Source organism: Salmo salar, chromosome ssa27 (assembly GCF_905237065.1).
Source record: "Salmo salar chromosome ssa27, Ssal_v3.1, whole genome shotgun sequence".
Lineage (NCBI taxonomy): Eukaryota > Metazoa > Chordata > Actinopteri > Salmoniformes > Salmonidae > Salmo > Salmo salar.
Window position 1 is genome coordinate 36,731,485 of NC_059468.1, and position 6,000 is coordinate 36,737,484.

Consider the following 6,000-nt stretch of genomic DNA (forward strand, 5'->3'; position numbering starts at 1 on the left):
TTTCCCCACAGTTTGTTACGCCTTATTCTAAAATGGATAAAATCGTTTTTTTCCCCTCATCACAGTACCCCAATGCCCCATAAACAAGTACTTAGACATTTTTTGAAAAGGTATAAAAAGACAAAAACAGAAAATACCTTATTTACATAAGTATTCAGACCCTTTGCTATGGGACTTGAAATTAAGCACAGGTGCATCCTGTTTCCATTGATCATCCTTGAGATGTTTCTAAAACTTGATTGGAGTCCACCTGTGGTAAAGTCAATTGGACAACTGAATGCATTTAACTGAAATGTGTCTTCTGCATCTAACCCAACATCCACATCTTCAGCACCCAGGGAGCAGTGGGTAACTGCCTTGTTCAGGGGAAGAAGGACAGATTTTTAGCTTGTCAGCTCAGGGATTTGATCCAGCAACCTTTCGGTTACTGGTACTACGCTCTAACCACTAGGCTACCTGCCATCCCGACATGATTTGGAAAGGCACACACCTGTCTATATAAGGTTCCACAGTTGATAGTGCATGTCAGAGCAAAAAATTATTGTCCGGATTTGTCCGTAGAGCTCCAAGACAGGCACAGATCTGGGGAAGGGTACCAAAACATTTCTGCAGCATAGAAGGTCCCCAAGAACACACTGGCCTCCATCAATTTTAAATGGAAGGAGCCTGGCCAAACCGAGCAATCGGGGAGAAGGGCCTTAGACAGGGAGGTGACCAAGGACCCGATGGTCACTCTGACAGAGCTCCATAGTTACTCTGTGGCGACAGGAGAACCTTCCATAAGAACAACCATCTCTGCAGCACTCCACCAATCAGGCCAGATGGAAGCCCTTCCTAAGTAAAAGACACATGACAGCCCGCTTGGAGTTTTCCAAAAGTTACCTAAAGACTCTCTGACCATGGGAAACACGATTATGCTTTGCTTTATCTTGACCAGGTCACAGTTGTAAATGAGAACTTGTTCTCAACTAGCCTACCTGGTTAAATAAAAGGTGAAATAAAAATAAAATTAAAGAAAGATCTGGTCTGATGAAACCAAGATTGAACTCTTTGGCCTGAATGCCAAGTGTCACGTCTGGAGGAAACCTGGCACCATCCCTAAGGTGAAGCGTGGTGGTGGCAGCATCATGCTGTGGGGATGTTTTTCAGTGGCAGGGACTGGGAGACAAGTCAGGATGGGGAAAAGATGAACGGAGGAAAGTACAGAGAGATCCTTGATGAAAACCTGCTCCAGAGCACTCAGGACCTCAGACTGGGGCGATTGTTCACCTTCCAACAGGACAACAATCCAAAGCACACAGCCAAGACAACACAGGAGTGGCTTCGGGACAAGTCTCTGAATGTCCTTGAGTGGCCCAGCCAGACCCCAGACTTGAACCCGATCAAAGATCTCTGGAGACCTGAAAATAGCTGTGCAGCGACGCTCCCCATCCAACCTGATGCCTATGGGCTCTGGTCAAAAGTAGTGGACTATGTAGGGAATAGCTTTCCATTTGAAACGCAGCCTTAGGTTTCTTCTCGGCCCATATAACTCAATAAGGGTAGTGGTTGTGGCCAGTGTGTTAGTGGTACCTGGGACTGCTCTGTGTTATATTTCACTGGCTGATTGACAGTCAGGGGACAGCTCTGTAAATATACACTTTCTGCAGGCCTAGAGCTGCGGAGGAGAAGAGACACTGAATGTCTGTTCTTTAGGTAACTTATGTCGGTTACATGTAAGGTATGTGTCAGTTACAACAATACTACATAATATGTTCCATTTGACTGGTAGCCTGTGTGGTTTGTGTCGTGTGATTCACTCAGGGTTCAACAGAACCTGTCACAGTCTATTCAGATGTCAAAACCTCTTTGCTAATTGGGTAATACTACAGTATGCATTTTATACTGTGTGTGGAGTTCATGCTATATGGCTTCTCGCTACATTGCAGAGATCACTTACTGTAGTTTTTATGCCATGAAGACGTTGAGAAGGTTATGCCACATGCCAGCCTATCACAGCCTAGAGTGTAGAAAAGGACAGCTCTTCGATTACATTTTCAGCACATCAGGAGCTTTCTGCTTCTTTTGCAAAGCAGAGATTACTGTGATGAAAAGGGCCGAATGCAAATGGTACGCCTGTCCTACGCCCCCCTGTCCTACGCAAGCCTGTCCTACGCACGCCTTTCCTACGCACACTTTTCCTACGCACGCCTGTCCTACGCACGCCTGTCCTACGCACGCCGGTCCTACGCCGCCTGTCCTACGCACACCTGTCCTGCGCACGCCTTTCTTACGCACGCCTGTCCTACGCACGCCTTTCCTACGCACACTTTTCCTACGTACGCCTGTCCTACGCAGTCCTGTCCTACGCACACCTGTCCTACGCACGCCTGTCCTACGCACGCCTGTCCTACGCACGCCTTTCCTACGCACGAATGTCCTATGCACGCTTTCCTACGCACGCCTGTCCTACGCACGCCTGTCCTACGCAGTCCTGTCCTACGCACGCCTGTCCTACGCAGGCTTTCCCTACGCACGCCTGTCCTACGCACGCCTTTCCTACGCACGAATGTCCTATGCACGCTTTCCTACGCACGCCTGTCCTACGCATGCCTTTCTACGCACTCCTGTCCTACGCAATCCTGTCCTACGCACGCTTTCCCTACGCACGCCTGTCCTACGCACGCCTGTCCTACACACGCTTTCCCTACGCACGCCTGTCCTACGCACGCCTGTCCTACGCATGCCTTTCTACGCCCTCCTGTCCTACGGACGCCTGTCCTACGCACGCTTTCCTACGCACGCTTCCTACACACGCCTGTCCTTCGCATGCCTGTCCTAAGCACGCATTTCCTACTCACGCCTTTCCTACGCACGCCTGGCCTACGCACACCTCTCCTATGCACCCTTTCCCTACGTACGCCTGTCCTACGCACGCTTTCCTACGCACGCCTGGCCTACGCACACCTTTCCTACGCACGCCTGTCCTTCGCATGCCTGTCCTAAGCACGCATTTCCTACGCACGCCTTTCCTAGGTACACCTGTCCTACGCACGCCTTTCCCACGCACGCCTGTCCTATGCATGCCTGTCCAGCGCACACCTTTCCCATACACTTCTCTCAGTATTTGGTGTTCAGACTTACCTTAATTCAGGTGCCTAAGACGCACTGCAGGTGTGGCTACCTTTCACGCTCTCATTCAATCAGGTTTTCAGTACATTTATCTTAAGTCATTCGTTTAAAAATGGTGCACCTTTTAATTAGAATTTTGTCTACAGACTCACTAGACTACATAGATAAAACAGGTTCAGAATACTAGGGATCAGTTAAAGAAAGCCATCAAAATATATGCATATTTGTCTCTGTTTCAGCACCAATTGGTAGACTTAAAAATAATCTGATTTTATAGATTATTTAGGTTTAGGAAAGTATTTATGAATGATTAAAAAAACAGGTTTGGAGAGCCTTTACGCACCAAATAAAGAAAACAGTGGTTTGATTCATTCAGAAAATTGCCACACTCAGACGGATTGCTCATATACCTAGTTCTTATCAATAGCGCTTATCAATAGCTCTTATCAATAGGTCTTATCAATAGCTCTTATCAATAGCTCTTATCCAGTATAAATTACTGTGCATGGAGGATGGTGTTATTTCTATTGAAAAAATGAAGTACACATTAGATCTGGTAAAAGATAATACAAAGAAAAAACATGATTTTTTTTTCTCCATCATCTTTGAAATGCAAGAGAAAGGCCAATATATGATTTAGCAATCTAGGCGCAATTTAGATTTTGGCCAATAGATGACAGCACTGTATGTGCAAAGTTTTAGACTGATCCAATGAACCATTGCATTTATATTCAAAATGTTGTATCAAGACTGCCCCAATGTGTTTAATTGGTGTTTAATTGGTTTATTAATACATTTTCAAGTTTATAACTGTACACTCTCCTAAAACAATAGCATGGTACTATTTTACTGTAATAGCTACTGTAAATTGGACAGTGCAGTTAGATTAACAAGAATTTAAGCTTTCTGCCCATATCAGATATGTCTATGTCCTGGGAAATTGTTCTTGTTACTTACAACCTCATGCTAATCACATTAGCCTACGTTAGCTCAACCGTCCTGCGTTCAAGGTCAGAATGCGCATAGAGAGAAAAGTGCATAAAAAGGGAATTACGTTCCATTAATGCACTTTTAACGGGTCGGGATTGGCCCCAAAGTGCTTCGCTTCAAACTGTCAGATTTCTCCTCCCACTTAAATCTCAGCCTTGCACATGATGCACCTCACACAACACTTATTTGTGGTGAGTGGCAAAAAAATAGATGCTCTTAAAAAGAGATTATCAAAATCTCTTTCTAATTTCTTAAAGTCTTTTTCTTTCAAACTATTCCCTCTCCTCTCTCCCTCGCACCTGTCAATCAGATGCCTGCTGCAACAGGCTCTGGAGACACTCAATGCAAATCGGAAGGAAAGTCTACGTTACGTAACCAGACTATTTAGCCAAATACCAAATCAACAGCAAGCGTTGTGCCTCTGGCCTGTTCAGAAGAACTTTCTCCATTTACTTTCTCACGCACGTATAGTTTAATAACGCCACGATGATGTTTTGTAAGGATTTCCTGTTGACCACAGGGAAGAGATTTATCAGAGATCAATCTGCTGATATTTATACACTCTTTTGAGAAGGCTAAAGGAACTTAATAGAGAGGAACGGATTGGATGTTTGATAACTGTTGTGTTTATGGCTCCAGCGGTCAGTAGGATGTTTGATAACTGTTGTGTTTATGGTTCCAGCGGTCAGTAGGATGTTTGATAACTGTTGTGTTTATGGCTCCAGCGGTCAGTAGGATGTTTGATAACTGTTGTGTTTATGGCTCCAGCGGTCAGTAGGATGTTTGATAACTGTTGTGTTTATGGCTCCAGCGGTCAGTAGGATGTTTGATAACTGTTGTGTTTATGGTTCCAGCGGTCAGTAGGATGTTTGATAACTGTTGTGTTTATGGTTCCAGCGGTCAGTAGGATGTTTGATAACTGTTGTGTTTATGGCTCCAGCGGTCAGTAGGATGTTTGATAACTGTTGTGTTTATGGTTCCAGCGGTCAGTAGGATGTTTGATAACTGTTGTGTTTATGGCTCCAGCGGTCAGTAGGATGTTTGATAACTGTTGTGTTTATGGTTCCAGCGGTCAGTAGGATGTTTGATAACTGTTGTGTTTATGGCTCCAGCGGTCAGTAGGATGTTTGATAACTGTTGTGTTTATGGTTCCAGCGGTCAGTAGGATGTTTGATAACTGTTGTGTTTATGGCTCCAGCGGTCAGCAGGATGTTTGATAACTGTTGTGTTTATGGCTCCAGTGGTCAGTAGGATGATAATGACAACAGTAATGATGGTGGTTTTGCTCTAATCATTGTATTATCACCATTTACACATCTCCAAAAGCCCTTAACCCTTAAATCCTGAAACATCCTAACAAAAGGCTCCTTTGGGACTTTGTGCTTTTCCATTCAGGTTCCAAACTCTGGATCTGTTCGTCAAAGAAAGAGAAGATGACCTTTTATGACATCAGTGTTAACCCACTAATCCTTTTTAAAGCGCTGCTGTGCTGTGTTGGGTAGCAGTTAGTTCCTCTGTACCTGGATGCTGAAAAGGTTAACAACTCATGGACAGGCCTGGGGCCGTTGGGTCCAAGCAACAATGGTTCTCAGCCTCTGAGTTATGCAGCCTCTATGCACGGGACTCCCCAGAGACATTATCTTTGGCGTAACTCATTAGGCTTTTGAATAGGTCCGGCTTCTAACATTATAGTCCATTACATTGCATGGAATCTCCTCGACTCGACAGGAATTTGCGAGCAAACAATGGGACTGTGTGCTAGATACGTCAGGGAGGGCTGGCCTTAACCTGTGATGTCCCACCGCCTGCCTCACCCGCCCTGTTCCTGCTGCTCCCTATCTCCACACACCCTGTTATCCAACTCCAAAACCCGCCACCGGGTCTAACCTCACTGATACT